We start from the raw sequence: 23,565 nt of genomic DNA, 5'->3' as shown, positions 1-23,565 counted from the left end.
GACGAGAACAAGTGAATCAATGAAGTGAACTGCGTTTATTTATAGGTACAGGAAGGATTAAAACGAATTGAATTCATTCACCAATCCGAACACGCGTTACAAAATTCAGTCAGCTCGCATCCAATCCGAAGAGAGCAGTCTGTGACGTCACGTGGTCTATATAGATTCGTTAGCGCTTGTGTGCAGTCAATCTATGCGACAGTGATTCAACATGACGGAAACTCAGAAAACGATCCATTGGGGTGCACCAGCAGGGGAGACTGCCCAAGGGAACCCGGACTTACTTTCAGAAGAGGTACATTGGGATTTTGTGGATTTTCTTACCTCGCAAGAATTTGTTCCGGAACCTTCGTTACCTTCTTCATTACCGCAAGTGGAGAATTTTAGACAGAGACAGAAAGAAGAATTGGAGAAATTTATGCAACGACAAAAGGAAGCGGAACAAGCTTTTCTCCTACAGCAACAGCAACAGCAACAAGAAGAGGTAAGAAAAAAACAACAGCAACAACAGCAAGAACAAGTAGCAGCAAAGAAACAAGAGGGTGAAAATCAAACGGCTACGGTACTGTTGGACATTTTAGCGGAGTTAAGAAGTCTGAAACAAATGTATCAGACTTCGTTATCACGGCCGAAGAGAATACGACCTTCCCGAGCTAAACACGCCAACCCTGTGACTAAGCCTGTCGTACCACCCTTAGTGATTTCAACCCAATCATCAGAAGTAGGCCTTGGCCGTGGCAAAGGCTTAAGGCAGTTAAAGTTGATTGGTTAAACTCACCCCTACACCAAAATAAAAAGGCCCTTTTCAGGGCCACCCACATTTCTCGAAAAGAAATACAATTTCAATTTGCCAATAACTCAAAAATAAACCCCACCCATTTTACCCTTATAGTACGTGTCTGTGTATGAGTGCGTGAGTGTAGCTTCTTATTTTAAAATCAAAACTCAAAGACACTTACCTTATATCATTCATGTATTCTTTTATCCATTTTTTACAATCCAATTCACAACACAACACTTTAATTAAAAGTTCATTAACTTCTTCTTTCTCCTTGTTTAGTCTCTCTGTTTTTTGAATTTCTTCACCGTTTTTTCCTCATTTTCTTCCCTTCTTTTCTTCTCTAGTTTCTTTGCTTCTTTTAAATAGAATTGTCTTCTTTCTTCCTCTGAAGAATCCCTCTCTTCTTCCGAAGAATCCCTCTCTTCTTCTGAAGAATCCTTCTTTTCTTCTGACTCCTCTTGTTTCTTTTTTGGGCAATCTGGAGACCAATGTGCTTTTTCTTTACAATAATAACAGGTATCTTGACTTTTGTCTTTTTTAGCCCCTGTTTTTTTTTTTTTTTTGACGGTCTGGACACTCTGAAGACCAATGCCCTTTCTTCTGACAGATATAGCAAGTATCCTGACTCTTATCTCGAAAGGAAGGAGAGTAGTCCGTCGGCTGGTCTGTAGAGAATTTTCTAATGACCCCTCGCAAAGCTCTGACGAAACGTTCCATCTGGGTAGTCTCTTCCATCGTTCTCCTCGGTTTGAGAGTGAAATGAATAGTGAAAGGACAAGACACACCCTTTTTATATACGCTGGTTTGCCAAGACTATAAATTAGTCTATGGTGTTTAAACTTGAGTCATTTGACCTTTTGCACTCAAGATGAAACGATCCCATTCATTCGAGAAGAAAGAAGAAGAAGAAGAAAGTAAGAGGCAGAAACGTGATCTATCGCCTCGTAACAGGGCTGAAATCTTGGCACAAATTCATGCCAGTGATTTTGAAGAGGACATGAGTGAACCAGAATCCGAACCCTCTAAACCAAGTTCACCACCCTTAGTCAACCCTGAAAAGTACTATTCCATTCGAGAGACGGAAAAGCGCTCCTCTAGAAAATTTAGAACCACGGCTTACACCTACACAGTGAAGTTTAAAGATTTCAAGTCCGACGTACCATTGGAGAAAGCAGAAGGGTTTATCACCGAGATGTGGGATTCTTTGCTCACCGCACTCAAGCGACAATGTCAACCCAAAGAAGACGATCGCTTGACACTATCCATAGATCACGACGGTTTGAAATCCCCTGTTTGGATCGAGTTTAGCAGACCCGCAGAACTAACCCCTTCCAAAATCATGGACAAGATTCAACACGTACAACAATCTAATGACCAGTTTGACATCACCGATGGTAAAGCCACACTGAAAATGGCCCACGTCTCTCTTCCTCAAGGGACAGGACGCAAAAAGATGTTATTGGTGAACGAGTTTCGCAGCATTAAGCGTAGTCTTGTCCAAATTCACAATCCTCATGACCAGATGTGTTTAGCCCGTGCCATCGTGGTGGGACGAACCTATGCCAACAAGAACGACACGACAGAATGGAAAAGAACCTGGAACACTATTCAACGATCCGATCGAGCCAAACAACGAAACGAAGCAGAACTCCTGTTGCAACAAGCTGGCCTGTCCAAAGACACACCCTGTGGCATTCCTGAGATGCAAAAATTGCAAGATGCCCTAGCTCCACGCTACACCTTGAAAGTGCACCCTCAAGAAATGCGCGGGCCTCTGTTGTTTCGAGGCCAGGATTTTAAGGACGGAAAATACATTCACCTTTATTATCACGATGACCATTTCGATACCATTACCAGTATCACCGCATTCCTGGGATACAGTTATTATTGTGAGAAATGTGATTATGGTTATAACAATCGAGAGCAACACAAGCATTGTGGATTGAAATGCCCAGGATGTTTGGCCTCTCCACCCTGTCTGAGCGAAGAACCAGTGCCTTGTTCAACTTGTCTGCGCACGTTTGTCAGCCCTGCCTGTTACCAGCAACATTTGAAAACACAAGGTTCACAGAAGAAATGTGCTTGTCAACTCCTGAGATTGTGCCCTACGTGTGGACAAGGCATACTTACCAACAATGCCAAGGCACACGTATGTCGAGGAAAGAAAAAATGTCACATTTGTCACCACATCGTGGACTTGGAACACGAATGTTACGTACAAAAATACCAACCCCCACCAGAAAAAGAGGACGGTCACAAGAAGAAAGGCAATTTCATCTTTTTCGATTTCGAATGCATGCAAGAGACCGGCATTCACATTCCTAATTTCTGCGTGGCTCATCGAGCGTGCGAGAAGTGCATTCAAGAACCTATCTTCAGTCATTGCCCTCACTGCAGCAAGATTCCCGGAGGGCGTGAAAAAATCTTTCGGGGACCAAACACGTTAGCCGATTTTGCCCGATGGGTCTTAAACCCCATCGACAAGACGTGGAGCCAAGAGGACATCGAACGTTACGGAGATTGTCATCGTCATGCCACGGTGATGGCTCACAATTTCTCCGGATACGATGGACAGTTTCTTTTGAGGTACTATACGGAACATGGCACCGAACGTCCTAAAGTGATTTTGAACGGAGCCAAAATCATTTTCATGCAAGTGGGACAAGTGCAGTTTAAAGATTCAATGAGTTACTTGGCCATGCCTTTGAGTCGAATGCCTAAAACGTTTGGAATGACAGAAATGGCTAAAGGGTACTTTCCACACTTTTTCAATACGGAAGCCAATCAACACGCCCTTCTACCCCATTTGCCTGAGGCTCACTATTACGACCCCGACAACATGCGTACCGAACAACGAGAAGCTTTCTACGCTTGGTACCAGGCTCACGCCTCGGACCCTTTCGACTTTCAGGAAGAAATGCTAAAGTATTGTCGTTCCGACGTGGACATTTTACGGCGTTGCTGTGGAAAATTTCGAGAACTGTTCATGGAACACGGAGGGGTCGATCCTTTGAAAGAAGCTTGCACCATTGCCAAAGCGTGTTCCTTAGTGTATCGACAACGATTCATGCCTGAAAACACCGTGGCTGTCATCAGTCCTCAAACGACCCACTATGTCAAACGTCAATACTCGGTCAAAGCCCTACTCTGGTTACATTACTTGTGCGACAAGGAAGACAAATGGATTCAGCATGCCCGCAACGGAGGAGGCGAAAAGACCATCGGAACGTATTCGGTAGATGGCTGGGACTTAGAAAACCCCAAGATCGTGTACGAGTTTAACGGTTGCTTATTTCACGGATGTCCCATCTGTTACCCTGACCGTGACACTAAAAATCAGTTTTTCCAACGAACCATGGAAGACTTGTACCAGGACACTTGTCAGCGACGCCTAAAGTTAGAACAGCAAGGATACCAAGTGGTGGAAATGTGGGAACACGAGTACGATCACCGTTTGAAAACCGATCCCGAGTTTAAACGCCTCGTGGAAAGTTACCAGTTCATGGACCCGCTGAACCCGAGGGATAGTTTGTACGGAGGAAGGACCAATGCCACCTGTTTGCTGTACCAAGCCGACGAAGAGAAAGGAGAAGAAATCAAATACTTGGACGTGTGTTCGCTGTATCCCTACGTGTGCAAATATTGTCGCTTTCCTGTAGGGCACCCGCAATTGTTCAGGGAACACATCGACCTGAAAAACATTCGACAATACGAAATCTATAAAAACCTCAGACCCTTTTTCGTCTGTCTCACTCTCAGTGCGAACATGACGTCCCTTCAGTCGCATCTTCCCGTCAAAGTGATTCGTGCCTTGTATGGCATCAGTCGAGAAAAAGATCCACAAACACGAGCTCGTGTCTTAGAAGCTAGTCTCAAAGAAGTCTTACGATGGTTCACGGTGACGGCACGTCAATTACTCCAAGGAATCATTCAGATTCCTCATCAAACCAAACGCATTTTCGATCGAAACAAAGTCGCTTTGGTCCAACTGGCCGATCCCCGCATCGACACTCAAACCAAAAAACAAATCATTTTGAAACCTGGAGGGAGCGGTACTCTAGGAGGGGTCATCATTCGCTCACTCTTAAGATGGGATCCTAATGCCCCCAAAGTTATCCCCAAGACAAAAGTCCAACGAATCCCCAAGAAGAAAAAGACCAGGTCCCCAAGGAGAACTTCTCCAGTGGCAGGACCCTCCTCTGACCAGACACCACCACCACCCCGGAAAAAGAAAAGAAGCCCCCAGAAAAAGAAAAGTCCACAGAAAGCTAGTCGCAAGAGAGGCACTTCGGCCAGGACGCAACCTTACACTCGCAAACCACGACCTGCAACGGCGGTGACTGCGTCTCCGGCAGCTTCACGTTTGTCCACTTCTCTGTTAATGACACCCAGAACTGAAGAGTACTTGGAGACGTTGATCACACCAAGAACTTCTCCGTTGATGACCCCCAAAAGAACTTCCCCAGTGGCAAGAGCTTCCAATTTAGTGGCAGTGGCTGCTGCTCACAAAGTACCTTCTCCCAAAATCAAAGTTCAAGAAAGATCGGGCATGTTACAAAGTTTACTGGATTTGTCCAAGCAAGAACTGGCTCGATTTAGTCCGTTACGTACCCCTGCACGACGTGTCATGCCTGTCCTCAAACTAATACGACGTAAAGACAATCAGTGGCGACGCGTTCCAGTATAAAAAAGGCCTGTGACCAAGTCGGGTATCAGTGTTTTTTGGTGCTCGTGAAGACTCAAAGATGTCACCCTCCAGAAAACCCCAAAGAAAGAAAAGGAAAGGACTGCCACCACGTTTAGCCAAACATGGGGACATGTTATCTGTCCTGTCCAAAGCTTCTCCACCCCTACGAAAAAAACTCATTCAAACAGCCTCCAAACAGGTCATCGATACCGTGTGCGAATGTTGTTTGAACGTTTTGAAAGGCACGATCCCTTTGTCCAAACACCAGAAACAATGCTTAGGCAAACATCGTCAAAAAAGGAAGATGTTAGTGCAACGTGGAGGTATTTTACCTCTCTTGTTAGGCCCCATACTGAAAGGAGTCTTGGGAACCATGTTGGGAGGCCTGGTGGGAGCAAGATAAAAAGGCCTCGGAAGTTCCACGATCTCAGAATCGACCCCTGACAACCCCATGGAAGGACGAAAACTAGCTTTAGTGCCTTACAAACGATGGATGGAATACCATCGGTGGCAAGAACAACACACCCCGCATTTGCCTCCCAATCCCAATTTGAGCGAGATGTCCCAGTTACAACACGAATTGCAGTCCTTGATGGATCGCCAAGATTTGTCCGAAACAGAAAAATCGCAAAAGTACGGTCAACTCTTGCAACGACTGCAACTCTTTCACCAGAAAGCTTTAGACGAAACAGCTCTACCCACTCTGAAAGATTTTAAGACCTTGATGAAAAGTCCAGCACCATCACCAGTACCAGTACCAGTACCAGTACCACCAGTACCCGTGACCAAGACAGAAAAAGGAGAAGAAGAGGAAGGGTTTCAAACTCCACCAGGAAAAGTACGCAAGTTAACAACACCACCTACCTCCAGAATTGGATGGATTAAAAAGATGATGGTCACCCCTTCTTCCTCACAAGAGAAAAAGAAAGTGAAGACAGAAGTGAAGACAGAAGTGAAACAAGAACGGATATCCCCCGCTCAGACATCCTTCTCCTCTTCGACACCTATTGCTGGCCGCACACGCAAAGCATTGCAATCCAAGAAAATACCCCAAGAGAAAAAGAGTAGCATCCTCCAAGAGTGGGTGTCTTATTAACACACCTACCAACACAAAAAAATGGAAAAAGTCTTAGCCAGCATTTACTACGATCCCTCCCATCCTGCAGGTTACGCAGGAGTTCAAAAATTGTATCGTGCTGCCAAAACGCGACTGAAAAGTCTCCGTTTACCTCAAGTGCAACGATGGTTACAAGAACAAGCTACCTACACTTTACACAAACCCATTCGACGCAAGTTTGCCAGAAGTCGCACCCGAGTGGAAGGCATCGATCATCAATGGCAAGCCGATATAGCCGATGTTTCTCGTTTGGCCAGCTACAATCGTGGCTACAAATATTTGTTTTGTGTCATCGACGTCTTTTCCAAATTTGCCTGGGTCGTGCCCTTGACTTCCAAATCGAGCAGCGAGTTAGTGCGAGCCCTGCAACGGGTGTTGAAACAAAGCGGTCGTCACCCTCTTCGATGGCAAACGGACAAAGGCACCGAATTTCTGAACCAAGCTTTCCAAAAAGAATTAAAGAAACGTGACATTCATTTTTTTACCACCGAGAATCCCGAAACCAAAGCCAGCATCGTGGAACGTTTTCAACGCACTTTGAAAGAACGCATGTGGAAATATTTTACGCATCACCACACTCTGAAGTACATCGACATCTTACCGCACCTGGTGCAAGCGTACAACCAATCTTACCATCGAAGCATCGGACGTGCCCCGCAAGACGTGACTCCCGACAACGAAGTGTTGGTGTTTGAGCGCCTGTTTGGTACGTCCCCGACGAGGGCTGTCCCCGAGAAAAGTGGAATGTTGGCTGTAGGAGATTGGGTGCGCATTGGCAAAACCAAACGCACTTTCGACAAAGGTTACTTACCTAACTGGACGACCGAATTGTTTCGCGTCACTGGACGAGTGCATGGCCGTCATCCTGCCGTCTATAAATTGGAAGACATGAACGGAGAAGTGCTCAAAGGAACGTTTTATTCACCCGAGTTACAACGTGTCACCAAAAAAGAAGACGACGTGTACGACATCGAAAGCATTCTCGAACGCAGAACCCGTAAAGTGGGCAAACGACGTGTCAAAGAAGTCAAAGTACGTTGGAAAGGATATCCACCCAGTTTTGATTCTTGGATCGACGCTTCGCAAGTCATCGACTATAAAAAGAAGTGACCATCATGCCCTTTCATACAGCAGACGCAGCTACGTTGACCACTCCTCCTTCACCTAGTTCTTCTGTGCAAGATTTACAAAAACAACCCTTGTGGGTGTGGTGTGGAGAACGTGTGCCTAAAACGCAAATCGTCTTTTTCTGCCAAATCTTCGTGGTGTATTGTGTCATCGGGGCAGCCATTGCCAATTTGAGTTTGCAACAAGGAGACAAACAATTGTGGACCATTTTATTGAGCAGTTGCATCGGTTACCTGCTTCCTAATCCCTCCTTGAAATTCTCCTCGAACGGGAACCCCGGGAACCTTGTGTCCAGTGCCAGTGCCAGTCACCACTTCAACCACAATCAGAACCCCATTTTGGGCGGAGACACGCCTCTGACGTCCAGTAATATCCCCTCGGACAGCCACAGAACTCTGGAATTATGAGTCACCAAAACCAATTTTACTTAACTTTACCCAGTGACAGTTCCATGGAGGTGTTTCCCAAGAACACGTTGTGCTGTTACACGGCCAAATTACCTCAAGCCATCCAGTTAGATCACGAAGCCCATTGGGAAGTGGCTTTAGTAGAAATGATTCACCCGACCCAAGTCCTCAATGTCCTTCCCAATCAAAATTTTTTTGATGTGGAAGTTCATGACGAGCAAATGCAACAGTGGATGGATAGCAATGTCAAATATGACAAGAAAACCCGTACACAAAAGTACACCACCTATCACTTGTTCATTCCCTCAGGCTATTATTTTAGTGGTCAACATTTGGTCAGCACCATAGCCTCCAGGTTTAATGTCGTGTTTCTGAAAGCTTTGGAGCATGTCAACAAAAGTGTCACCATGGAGTACCACAAAGCAGCTCGTCGCTTCTTGATGAAATTTGAACGAAGTAAAATCGTAGCCATTTTATTTTGTCCTGAATTGTTTGACATGTTGGGCGGAGACATGGACATGAGAAAGGCCATGCTCAAGAAAAACGAATTACCCATCGTTTACGACAACGAGTCTTTTAGCAAGTTATTTCGTGCCCCGGTAGAACTGAACCAAGGACTGAATTTGATGTTCGTGTATTCCGATGTGTTGGAGTACAACGTGGTGGGACACACCTCCGTACCGTTACTGCGTGTCATTCCTTTCAAAGTGGATTCTGCCACGAACACTGACGAGGAAGGTGGAAACACTTACCACGTCCACCGCGAATTTGTACATCTTCACTATTTGCCTTTCAGTAAGTCGTATTTGGACACGGTCAACATTGCTATAAAAGGAGATCTGGGACAAAATATTCCATTCACCAAAGGAAAAGTCACGGTGAAACTCCATTTTCGAAAACGGTTCTCTCACGATTCTTAAGTCAGGTATCCAGTGTACCGAGGGGTTGCTCGACAGCGAGGACACGGCTTAGGAGATATGTTAAAATCGGCCTTTCGTTCGGTGGCCCCGGTGTTGAAACCGATGGTGACACGCGGATTGCACGCCTTGAAAGATGCGGCACTGACGAAAGGCAAAGAATTTCTCCAAAATGTCATCATCGACAAACAAAACCCTAAAGAAGCCTTCATGAGGGCAGGCAAAAATGTCTTGCTGCAAACAGGCAAAGACATTTTAGGCCAACGAGAAACACCTATAAATGCCCTGCACGCTACCGAGTCAGGCATTCAGCAAGGACAAGGCAGAAAGAGACGACGAAGAAAACACCCTTTCACCAGACTTCAAGCGAGAAAGGCCAAGAAAAGAAGAACCGTTCGAGACTTAGACGTTTTCGATTATTGAGAAAAGAGACAAAAAAATGATGCACCGAGAATCTTGCGCTTGTTCCAAGACGGAACTGGATCTGTTTGCCATGCCCCCCACGAAGATGACGATGCAAGAATCCCAGTGGGTGGAATTTCACCCCGTCTCCTCACTGACCGATTCCGCTCCCATCGAGTTTGAAATCAAAGGACAGCCCGAAGATTACATCGATCTGAATAGCAGTTACTTGTACCTGAAAGTCAAAATTCTAGATAAGACTGGAGGTGCTATAGACGATGAAGCAGTAGCTCCCGTCAACAATTTCATGCATTCCTTGTTCAGTGGAGTGGACTTGTACTTGAATAACAAACTGGTCAGTAGCAGCATGGATACTTACCCTTATCGTGCCTACCTGGAAAATCTCTTGACGTACGGAGTAGATGCCAAGAACACTCATCTCAATGCCTGTGTGGTATGGGAAGCTGACGAACCTACCAAGTTTGAAATATTGGAAACTGATGAAAAGAAAGACAACAATGATGAATTTCTAGAACGAAGAAAGAGAATCACGGGAGCCGACACAAGTTTAGAACTGATGGATTGTTTGCATTTGGACATGTGGTTGCAAGAAAAGTATTTGCTGAACGGGGTGGATGTCCGCCTGAGACTGAATCGTAGCAGTGCCGCTTTCCATTTGATGGCTGATAGTGACGGTTACAAAACCAAAATCCTAGAAGCCAGACTCTACGTACGCCGTGTGGAAGTGTTACCTAAAGTGGGAAACGACATCAGTCAGACGTTGAGCAGAACGACTGCCAAGCATCCCATACGACGCGTGGAAGTGAAAACCTTCACCATTCCCAAGGGACAGCGATCCATGATCGAAGATCATCTGTTCCAAGGACAGTTACCCAAACGTTTGATCGTTGGTATCGTCGAGAATACAGCCTTCAACGGAGCTGCCGAAAAAATCCTTTCTACTTTCAACACTTTGGCGTGTCCAAAATCGAAGTCAGTCGCGATGGCAAGACCTTGTGTACCCGACCTTTCGAACCTGACTTTACCAAGAAGAATTACTTGAGATCGTACTTGTCCTTGTACGAAGCCACCGGACAGTTAGGAACCAATACCAGTCACGGTATTACGTACGAGGATTATGCAGGAGGCTACGCTTTGTGGGCTTTCGATTTCACTCCAGACCAAGGCAGCGACGAGGGACATTTCCACCCTATAAAATCCGGCCAGATTCGTGTGGAAATTCAGTTTAAAGACCGAGACCCTGATGAAATGGTGAACGTCATCCTGTATGCAGAATTCGATAATACCTTAGAAATCAACAGTTTGAGAGAAGTCATCCTAGATTACTAGAAACCATGGAAGACTGTTATCCCTCTTTACCTAGTGGAGAAACGTTTAGTGCTGCATTGTTGTTAAAAAATGTTAGAGTTGTTGTTTAGTGTTAAGTGATTTTTGAATAAAAAATGTTGTGTTTTGAAAAAATTGTTTGATGTTATATTGTTGGATTATTGTTAAAAATGTTAGAGTTGTTGTTTAGTGTTAAGTGATTTTTGAATAAAAAATGTTGTGTTTTGAAAAAAAATGCCTTTGTCTTTTGTTTAGCTATAAGAATGTTGGATTGATGCTCTTTCATTTCTTACTATCCCTCTCATGACACTCACTAAACGTTGCGACTCAAAAACCGTGTGGGGGATGTTTTCCTTCACGTCCGCGCTTTGACTTTAAGAACCGGGTTGTTTCCAGTCTAACCATCCATTGTCGACTCAGCCTCCTAAGAAGATGTGCTCCAAACTAGCTAAACTCAACGAAGCCTACGTGAATTTGCATAGGGTCAGACACAGTCTGATACCGAAGCCAGAAGAAATAGAGAATGTGAGAATGTTAAAAATCACTGAAGACCTGATAGAAGAGCTCTTCAGAGAAGAAATGAACAGGGAAAAAGAAGAATGGACAGAGAAGTACAGACTTCAGAGACAGCAGCAACAACAACAACAAGAGCGGCAGCAGCAACCTGAAGCTGACAGAGACTTTGTCGATTGTCGTATCGACACCAAAGAGTTCTTCTTCTCTTTCCGAAGAAGCAGACCTATCGCCAGAAAGTCTATCCTCAGAGGACATCGCATTCTTAGAAACTAAAAAGAATGCCATAGCAAAAAAATAAAACAGCCCTTTTCAGGGCTACCCAATACTCTAGAAAAGAAATAACAATCGATTTGCCAATGTGTGTAGGCAGAGTAGTGTGAAAATAAACACTAACTCTTTTTTAAAAAATGTGAGGGTATGTGTTTGTGTGTTTGTGTTTGTAAGTGGTTAAGTAAGTTGGTATGGATAGTAGATTAAAATGATGTCTTTTTTGGTGTTTGAGGTGTAAATTTTGGGTTAGATTGGATTGCTTTGCGTATGTGGATAGTCTATTGAAGTGATTTATAAAAAATTTTAAAATAGTGATGGGTAGCATAAAAAGTGAGTGAGTGTTTCTTTTAGGTCCGCGCGTTGTTGTTTTTTTTGGTTATGATCTAGGTAAGATCAATTTTATGTTTTTAGGGGGATGTTTTCCATCACGTCCGCGCTTTCACTATAAATTGAAACTCGCTGGGCAGTCTAGCTACCCTTGTTGATTGATCAACACAAGAATGAATAGCAGAATAAGCAAACTTCTTGAACTCCAGTTACATCTGGAATATGTCAGGCGCCTGTTAAATGAACTGGCCGCGGAGGCTATAGTAGAAGAGGAAAGAATGAAGAACAAAGAGGAGGAGAGAAGACAGAGGGAAGAGGAGGAAAAGAAACTAGAAGAGAGGATGTCGTACAATATTCCCGAGACAGAGGATTGGGGTGTTGAAGCGAATCATCCTCCCTCTGCGCTCCCCAGAAGAAAGGTGAAAGGAGACTGGGGAAGAAGATGCGTGTGTGGCGCCAGGCCAGGAAGGTGCAACCATTAGATAGGTGCATCTGGAGTTCAAAAAAAAAACAGCCCTTTTAAGGGCTACCCAATACTCTAGAAAAGAAATAACTATCGATTTGCCAATGTGTGTGTGTGTGTGTGTGTGTGTGTGTAGGTAGAGTAGTGTGATTATAAACACTAACTCTTTTTTCATAGTGCGAGGATATGTGTTTGTGTGTTTGTGTTTGTAACTGCTCACATAAGTTTGTGTGAATGGTAGATTATGGGTTTCTTTATTGTTTCTTAGCGTATGTGAAGAGTATAGTTTGGGTTTTGTAAGCGCTCACGTACGATTGTGTGGATAGTAGATTATGGATTTTGTTTATTGTTTCTTAGCGTATGTGAAGAGTATAGTTTGGGTTTTGTAAGCGCTCACGTAAGATTGTGTGGATAGTAGATTATGGATTTTGTTTATTGTTTCTTAGCGTATGTGGAGAGTATAGTTTGGGTTTTTATTATATGAAATGAGAAAGTATAGTTTGGGTTTTATTATATGAAATGAAAAAGTAGGGGGATGTTTTCCTTCACGTTCGCGCGTTGTTTGGTCATGATCTAGGTAAGATCAATTTTACGTTTTAGAGGGATGTTTTCCTTCACGTACGCGTTTTAAGTATAAGAACCCACAGTATTCGTCGTTCAAACCATTCTGCAAAGAATAAAAAAAGAAGATGGTTTCTAACCAAATGGACAAAATACAAACATTACAAGACGTTTAAACAACTTAGGAATGATGGAGCAGATGTTAATAAGACTGGTTGAAGACCATTATTCCTATAGTCCCCATCGTGTAAAGATGGAAATTAATAACTTAAAAAAGGTAAAAGACAAGATTAGTGGTGTCATGAAAGAGATAAAGGAGGAGAAGGAGGATGAAGAGGAAAGAATAAGAATAAGCAAATGGAACGAAAAGATTGGAAAAGAAGACGAAAATGAGAAGAGGAAGAAAGAAGAGGAGGAAGAAAAGAAGAAGAAAGAAGAGCAGGAGAAAAAGAAAGAGAAGAAGAGAAAGAGTGTTGGAGATAAAATAAGAACTTGGTGGAGAAAAAGAAGAAATTAGAAGCAGAAGAAGAAAACCCAAAGGCCCTTTTCAGGGCCAGCCATATTTCTCGAAAAGAGATAGCCTTTCCATTGCCTACCCCTTTTTTAAAAAAAAATTGTTAAAAAAAATCCCATATTCAATTCCCCTTTGTCCCTAAACAACCCCCAAACTCTATTCCCATGTTAAATTCCCCTTGTACGTATATCGGCCCACAATTTTTTCCCATGTTAATTCCCCTTGTACGTATATTAACCCACGATTTTTCGCCATGTTAAATTTCCATTGTACGTATATTCACCCAGGGGTCTCCGTAATGCTAATTTCCATTGTACGTATAGTGCCCCACTTAACTACTTCCATATGATTTTGTTTTCATAGTGGGAATAATGAGTATACGATTGTCAGAAGAGGAGCGTAAGTATCTTGCTGGTGTGTACACATGGGTGAGGTCCGATAGGTATGTTGGACTAGAGTCCGACAGTGAAATGTAGCACAGAGAACAAATTTTATGTTTGATTCTGGATCGAATGGATAGCCAGTGTAGGGTACAGAGCAGCGGAGAGGTGTACTCTGATCGTGGTACTCTAAGTATGATCCGAGCAGCTGTGTTTTGAACTTTTTGAAGTTTCTGGAGTAGATATTGAGATGAACCAGACATAATTGAGTTACAATAGTCCAGTCTTGAAAGTACTAATGAACACACAAGTGTTTTAGTGGCATCAACTGAAAGATATTTGCGAATTGAGCTGATGCGTCTAAGATCAAAATATGCAGCCTTGCATATGTTCATGACATGTTGGTGCAATGTGACAGTACTGTTCAGAGTAACACCTAGGTTTCGTACTGATTGTGTGAATTCAATGTTGGTGTTGCTGATATTTATTGTTTGAGGTAAAGGATGTGAATGAGAAAGTCTTTGTGTTGTGATCAGGATGGCCTTAGTTTTATCATCATTCATCTGCAGCTTGTTACAAGTCATCCATGATTTCACATCAGAAATTCACCTCTCTACACCTTGGATGGTAGCATCAGCTTCAGTTGGGTGGCTAGATTTGTATATTTGGGTGTCATCAGCGTACAATTGGGCAGACACTGCATGATGATCTATGACACTTGAGAGCGACTGAGTGTACATAATGAAGAGAACAGGTCCAAGAACAGACCCCTGTGGAACACCACAACATAGATCAACTGGGCTGGAGTGTATTCCATTTGCAGATACAATTTATGTCATGTTGACCAAGTAGGACTTGAACCACAGTAATGCTGTATCATGAATGCCAAATACATGCTGGAGACGGTGAAGTAATATATCATGGTCTATTGTGTGAAACGCTGCAGACAAATCAAGGAGTGTGAAGACTGTAATCTTTCCACTTTCCAACGCAGAGAGAATGTCATTAACTACTTTTAGAAGAGTTGTTTCAGTACTGTGGCAAGGGCGATATGCAGATTGTACATTGCTAAAAAGACTATTTGAATTTAGATGAGATACAAGCTTGGATAGAACAACCTTTTCTAAGATTTTTTAAATGAATGGGAGATTAGAAACTGGGCGGTAGTTCTTTAAATCGTTATGGTCTAGTGTTGGTTTCTTCAGCAGAGGCTTTACAATGGCAGTTTTGAAAAATGATGGGAATTCCCCAGATGAGAGAGAGGTATTAATAACATCAGTTAGTGAAGGAAATACTGGATCTAAGCACTCAAGCAGCAATGATGTTGGAATTGGATCAAGTTCACATGACTCTTCATCACGACTGTACATACGAAATCCATAGAGACAGGTTCAAACCTTGCTAATAGTTGCCGCTCAAATTCTGTATCCTAACTGTATGTTGACGACGAGTCAGTTGAAATTGTGGTGTCAAGCTTATCTCTAATGGTTTGTACTTTGTCACGGAAGAAATTTGCAAACATGTCCGGAAGATCAACTGGAGAGAAGGTAGTTGGAAGTGGTGTTGATTTGTTCCTTGACATTAGCTTTTTAGTAATCTCGAAGAGCTCTTTGCAGCTGAAACTTTCCATGATCTTAGTAATGTAATGGGCTGATTTCGCTGCATGGACTATATCTGTGAAATTCTTCTTAGCGACTTCATAGATTTGCTTATAAATAGTGAGTCTGTTGGAAAGCCAGAGCCTCTCAGCTTTACGGCTGTCTCTTTTAGCAGTGCGAAGCTGGTCCCTAACACTGCCATACCATGGAGAACACTTTTGAATTGATACTCTGCACTTGGTAGCTGGGGCATGTCTGTCAAGTAATGAACGCAGACAGTTATCGAGTTGTTCTGCGGTAGGAGGTAAGCAAGTTGTTAGGTTAGGTTGGATGTCGTGCATTAGTTTGGTTCTATTTATCATACGGAGGTTTCTCTTAGTAGCAAATAAAGGTGGAGGGTTAGGGACTGATACGTCAAGATGGCATATAATGGAGAGGTGATCTGATGCAAGGTCATGGGATACCAGGGAGGACCGTAGAATGTTATCATCAGGTCTATGAAAAATCCAGTCTAAAATGTGACCATGTTTATGGGTGGGTTGGTTAACTGACTGATTGAAGTTGAAAACGTTAATGGAATCTATGAGTTTTGATGTATTTGAGTTTCCGGGACAGTCAAAGTGAAAGTTGAAATCTCCAAGAATAATCAGGTTGTCATCTATCGAATTTCCATAGTCCAGGAGATTCGGAAACTGCTCCAAAAAGAGAGAGTCAGCCAGCTTGTTTTTTCTACTAGGAGGAGGGCGGTATAGGCAGAAGAAATGGACTGACCTTTCCTCCAGTGTGGTTTGGACTAGTTCAAACGATGTATGGTCGAAATTGAATGTTGTGGGATAGTTAAGATGTTTTATCATGGAGTTCTTTGTGATGACAGCAATTCCACCTCCGCGAGAATTACGAGGAAACGACTTGATGGAGTAACCAGTGGATGTTAGTCCCGCACACTTGGGCTCATCGCCTGATGTTTTTAGCCATGCTTCTGTCACGAAAAATATGTCAAAATTTTGGTCGTTGATAAAATTAACTATTTCTGTGCGCTTTTCCGTTGGTCCTACTGACTGGGCATTGAATAATGACTAGGGACTCTTAAACGCGTTGACGAATTAATTGGTATTTAAATTAGGTTATCTAAATTAACGGTCGAAAATATTTTAAATGGTTGTACCGAAGAAAGGGAGATAACTGGAATTCTTCCTGTTCTACGACGGCCAGCTTTGAAACAACGTTTCTTTTTTCGCTTCTGTTTACATTTAGGTAATGATGAATGTAGTCCCAGTTCGTTTAGTCTAGAGCACAATGTAGTGTGGAGAGCCAAGCAGTGAACATTTAAAGCAATTAATGAGGGTCCATCGTAGCATAAACGGGTTGACTGGAGAGTATCACGTGATGGCGGTTTGTTCAGAAACATTGGAGCAAGACAGCTGAGAATAAGTCTAATTATTCTCGTTTCGAAAACAACGAGATGAAGAAACACAAACGAACTTAACAGCCAATACATAATGAACACAATAACGAAGATGAAAACATGCAACAAGCACAAATATCATGAAAACTGCACTAAAACACGGAACAGCTGCTTCAAGCCAGTTAAGCGATAGCGGCCATCTTGGAGATGTTTAATCAGGTACAAAAATGAAATGATATTGAGCATGTTATTTGCATGATTCACTTTCTCTTAGAAATAGTTACAACATTTATGCTGAATTCAATTAGACGTTCTGTTTTATCGATATAACATAATTTCATATAATCCATTGAACTCAGATTGCCGACATGTTAGCATCACCTTTATGCATCCGATCTTTTCCAAATCAACGATAGTGAGAAGTCGGTGTTTTTCGTACTACTCTCTCTCTCTCTCCTTCTTTCTTCTTCTTTCTTCTTCTTCGGGTCATCAACCGTCTAGGATGTTGACTGTGCTCTTTAGCACTATGCAGTGCAGGTATGGAACTAATTTTCGGTTCATGTAAAAATATCATATCCAACCTAAATACGTGCAAGATTTTTAGTCTCTTGCGATCAACCACTATTCCCACCTTTTCACGACAGAGACTGTCTTACACCATTTCAACAGAACTAAGCTAATATGGTCAGATCGCCACATAATACACACTCATCCAATTATCAGAAAATTATTGTCTTTTGAAGCGATTACTCGCTTCCTACTGGAACATGACATAATTAGACATCGTAGATAAACAGCACACCCTTCTGTGGCTATACATTACTAGCTGAATTGTCATAGAAGAATCAATTTTCAGCATACATGATGCAAATTACTTAAAATATATAATCTACATCACAAAATTAGTATCAAAAGAGATGCATGAAAGCTTTCGGATCCATGATTTATATCACCGTCAAGACAAATGAATAATCACAATGAGTATCAGAATAATGAATGAAATTTATGTACTGCATGATTTATATTGCATACAAAACCACTCAGTCAGAACTCCTTCATATAATGCATGAGTCATATTATATAACGCATGTAAACAATTAACTTCTGATCTCAAGTAAATGTTTAGTATAACTTCGAAATGTATAATTCAACAAATAATTACAAACTTACATCAACGAACATGTTATATGCAATTGAGTCTAACCGTGTGCCTTACTGAAACTCACTCATACTATGCAGCTAAACTCTGTTTTGTGTCCAAAAATTTCCGACACACGTCCATTGGACATTCTAACGAGACACGCTTGTTATTTCCCGGAGCTAAATACGTGCTTTCCTCAGAAACTAAGACGGTCTCATTTCGCGAGGAAGATTTACTTCAACACCATGAAATCCGTATGGAAAACACCTCTTCGGTTAATTTAGCCAATCAGGATTACTTTATCTAACCGCCAAAACTTTTAACGAGCCCATCAGAGTGAGAATAATCCTCTCTAGAGTGCCATTACTAATAACTATTCTGGAAAATATCGTTTTATGACATCTATTTTATTTCCCAAAATGTTTGATTTGGTTTGTCTTAATTCTGTATATAAGACCTTACACTGACATATATGTCAGCCGATGTCGAACGGACCCTAATTAAAATTCAATTCATGACCCAAAAAGAGCAGATCCCATCGCTCACAGTCAGCAATTTATTGCGAGACTAGCCCATAGTCAAGCTGAATGGTTACTTGTCACGCTGTCCACGAAAGAATGTACGGAGAAATTATCTTGATAAACCATTGCACCATTCCAATATATATTGATATAGTTATAGATGTATGTGTGTGCTTATGTATGCGTGTGTGTGCGTGCGTGTGTCTGTGTGTGCAGTTATTCCGGTTGTTAGGGGTTTGTGAGGCACAGAACTATCAGATAAGCTTTGGATCAAAAGAGACGACAATTATTTATTTGAGAGCATTGTTTTGTCGTAAGTTCCTTTTCGGGATAAAAGATGAATGTCAAGGTGTCATAAACTGCCCATTGCTTATGATTGTCCTTTAAATCTACTTTTATACATATAATTATGCGATTATCAGTCTGAAAATGTTGCTGCCCACCTAGTCTTTAATTTGAAAATTAGTTTCTTCATTTCCTTCTCTTCCTTTCGTTCCCTTGTTTTTATTTATTTCATGTCATGCACGTTTGTTTACCTGTTTTCTATTGTAAAACTACATTTCTATAAATGAGATGACCTCTAGGTTAATTTAAATTTGATTACGAGCACCTGCAAATGCATGTCTGACAAAAGTATGTAAACAAATGTACAAGAAGATCTAATCGCTCTAGACGTACTTTAATCAACCAATCAACTTATAAACGTGGCATCTTTTAAAATCAGGGGAAAGAGCAAAGGATGTGGGGGCTTTTTTCAAAATTCTGCATGCAGTTAATGTCAGTTACATCTTGCTAATGAATCAGTGTTTCACAGTATTTTTAAGCCTAAATTTTACTCCAACCTGTATCAATGCGGATGTAGTGAAAATTATTTTATGATGATAAGTAATGTGATAATACTGTCCATTATTTACGACATATCGAAGTAGTGTGGCACAACTAAGATAATGACACAATTCGTTGTGTTTGTGTTTGTCACTGTGTCCATGTGTATAACGTTACTAATTTCAAACCAATACAAGATAATATACAGCTAAAAGAATAAAGACTCGTGGAGCAGCTGGCACAAATTATCATAAATAATTGTTATCGGCGATGCTGACAAAGATTGCCAAAATTAATACTGTAACACTCAAGGTGTCTGACAGGTCTTCACGACAAAAAGCAGAACAATCAATGCCAGAACGTTGTGTAAGGTTGATGTGAGGTCGATGTTACTCCTATTGACAAGGACTCCAAGACAACGATTTTTTTTAACTTAGGGACTCTTAAACGCGTTGATAGCACAAATAAATTCCTTTAATCTTACAATCACGAAACACACATTTCACACTTTCATCGTTTTCTTGCTTCAAGTCGATATTATTTATCAGTATGCTTTTATAAGTTGCAGATCGGCATTTTATGCCACGTATCACAAAACAAAACCAAAAAGTCTCATACATATACGTATTCCTAGCTCACATGACCAACGCTTGAACAAGAAAAAATCGCGTCAATGAATTATATTAACTGCTTAGGAAATATCCATTTTGCAAACCAATCCATGCGACTGGAAAGTCTTGCGAATATTATGCAAAGTAGAAGGGAGTAAATATTGCTTATCATTGACATCACGGGGACTGTAAGGGCTTGTAAAGCATTTTTTACTTATAAGAGATGCAAATCCTGTTTTTATACCCCCTGTTTTACATACTACCCCGTGTGAATGGGATGGCACTTGTGTTCAAAATATGAGGTACAGCTACTTATAAATGGATTACATATTTTACTTTAGTTATAGAGGAGATAGAGAAGTTATTTTTGTTTGGAGGAAATTTCAATTCTATTTTACCTCCTTTTACGTCCTACCTCGTTTGGACAATTTATAAGTGAATGTTGGTCGCTCCAAACGGATGTAATGAAGTGATCAGGGATATGACTTTTACTTTGTTTAGTATGAGATGATATGAACGTCATATGAAGATGGAGAAGTTTGTTGTACTTAGAAGGGATTTGAATTATATTTTATGCTCTTTCTTTTATATCCTACCCTGCGTGGTCAGTAGATGAATGGGTAATGGTCCCTCCATTCATACTTAGTTTATAAGAGGATCACAGGTTGATATGCAAGATAGAGAAGTTAGTTTTGTATATAAGGGATTTGAATTATCTTATCATTTTATGTTCCTTCTTTTACATCATACGTTTTGTTGTCAATACATGATTGAGTGATGGTCATACCAGAAGACATTTTAAATAGTATATGCCGTTAAACAATAATTTCTTGCTATGTGCCAGAAAACCTCACGCATGATCTTCGGTTACAGGGCAGACAAGCACACAAAGCCAAAAAAGATCCATACACTGATAAATTTCAAACTAGGACATATTCATCATGTGAAAACCATCTCTTTGTCATTTTAGTTAGAGAACAGATAAAACCGATTTTTGTTAACTTACTGTCTGTAACTCACCTAGCAATGTTTAGTGAGAGCATTCCGTATCTTTCCATCCTTAGCCCCGTACTATCATTCCAATGTTAAATATCCCTTTTGCCCCAGAGTGAAATTCACATATGAAATTTCCTTTTGAGTCCAGAAACATTTTTACCCCGTTTAGCTTGGGAGTTCTGTGTGAGCCTAGATGATCGCACTTTACTTACTATTGTTGTAAAATTATAAAACTTCGTCATAGTGGCGTTTGGTTTAATGAATGCTCTTTGAATATCTGGCTCAGAATAAACTTAATTCACCATATTTAACTGCTTAACTGTGTTCTGCCGGAAAATAATTGTTGGAGTTCATCTCCAACTTTCATATATTATCATCGTTTTTAACACATCTCATGGAGTGACATAAATTTAGATGGAATGCAGAAATCTCTCCTGCCATTTGCAGCCATCGTCACTTCATAGTTGTATATGAGACCACAATGACTGTTATATTTAGATGTTTTAAATTTACGAAAGCAAAATAACAACACATTATTAAAGTAAGAAAGTGAGAACATCTCATGAGTCATTTTATCGTGACGCTACCCCATGTTTTACAATCTCACCATATCAATTGCTTCTGAGCCAAGTACTTGCGTACCAAATTACGTTTAACATACATCATAAATGACATGGCCATTCCACTGTTCATATTAAAACTGGATTTAAAGTTTTGTTTTCAGCCAGTCAAAAGCACAAGACTTGTTGTTGTAAATGTGCTCCCTATGATAATCGGAGCACCAATATCCTCGTAGATACGAGTATCGCAGGTTTTCTGCTAGTTATATGTAGATGAAAGACATTATGCGCATTAATGATATGTACTGCTTTCATTAGTAACGTTTCATCAAGGTCTAAGATGTAAAAGCCACCTTTAAGTCCAACATATATATATTTTTTGTAATGTATATAGTTATATTAATTATCCAGCCAGCAGAAAATCGAATAATGTAACAAGACAGGAATCTGCATCAGTATCGTCCATGATTTACGTGTATGGGTTTGGAAGTTCTTTCTTTGCAAACCACAGTGTTTCTATTGAAATGGTTAATTTTTTAATTCATCACCATGATATACCAGTGTTAAAATCATGTATTGATGTACCGATAGGTATATATATATACATTGTACAAACCTGTACCATTTATATGCTTCTTGTGAAAGTTAGTTTATCTGAAGCAAACAAAATTCTAAGAGCCATTTTTGTCTTGCAGATATATCATATAATGCCCTTCTGACAAGTAAACGTTATACCTAACTTTATGAGTCTATGAAAGGATTTCTATCTTTTGAACTATAAAAATAAATAAAACTGACCTCTTAATTATTTGTGAATGAATTCATGAGTATGTACGTATGTGTGTGTGTGTGTGTGTGTGTGTGTATGTGTGTCTGTGTGATTAGGATTTTTAACGTAGCTTCGACAATTTTTCAGTCATATCTCTACGATGTCTGCAGTGTGGCAGTTTGTAGTGATGTATAGCTCTGGGGCATCATGCTGCAGACGTGTAGTCAAATTATCCTGACACCAGGCCAAGCGGTCCTAACACTAACCTCTTAATGCTAAGCAACTAGCGAGGCTGCTGGTATCACCATTTTTGTAAGTCTTTGGTACGAATCAGCCGGGGTTCGAACCCACGACCTTCCGCTTAGGCCACCGGAGCAGTTTATGTATGTATGTATGTATGTATGTATGTATGTATGTATGTATGTATGTATGTATGTATGTATGTATGTATGTGTGTGTGTATGTATGTATGTATGTATGTATGTTGTTATTGTTGTAGGGTTTAACGCCATTTTTCAGCACAGAATAGGCTATACATGGCGGCCAGTATTAATGATGGAGGAAGAAACCGGGAAAACCCGGGAAGAACCACCGACCCACGAAAAGCTACTGGCAAGCTTTCTCACATACCCACATTGGCCGAATCCGAGACTCGAACCTACGCAGACAGAGGTGAGATGGCAGTGATCCGTAACGGAGAGCGCTTTAGACCACTAGGCCACTCGGGGCCCCATGTATGTATGTATGTATGTATGTATGCATGCATGCATGCATGCATGTATGTATAAATGTAAGTATGTGTTATGCATATTTGATTCAATTTTCATTTGATTTAATTTACTTGTTTGTTAGTTTTAATTTTTTTATTATTTCATTACATGCTATTGTAATGTAATTTTATTTGCTGGAATAGAGTTTTCAGTTCTGGCTGATTTTTTTCTTCATATTTGACCTAAACGATTTTTTAGAAACATTGTATCTAATGTTGACCAAGATCCTGGCCTTGATTCAGAATCATTATTAGTTGGAGAAAACAACTTTCATATTGTTTTTATTCTTTCTCGGAGTAAGATTCATAAAGTGAAATAGATGCCATACTTGGAGTACTTGATAAAAAACATATATCAATTAGGTTTTTCCAGAGGATTCGCCCACATCCGGGCATCTTTTTTACCTCGTAGCTAGATTTATTATTGATGCTTTGCGAAATAATAGTCATTACTTGCCTTACGTTAAAGTGTTTTAAGTTGTGACCAGTTATGCGGCTAATTATTTTGTTTTCTTCAAATTATCTGGATTCCAATCGATTTTTTTCTCCTTGA

Source organism: Sinohyriopsis cumingii, chromosome 4 (genome assembly GCF_028554795.1).
Source record: "Sinohyriopsis cumingii isolate HCF-2022 chromosome 4, ASM2855479v2, whole genome shotgun sequence".
Taxonomy (NCBI): Eukaryota; Metazoa; Mollusca; class Bivalvia; order Unionida; family Unionidae; genus Sinohyriopsis; species Sinohyriopsis cumingii.
This window is presented reverse-complemented; position numbering follows the sequence as displayed.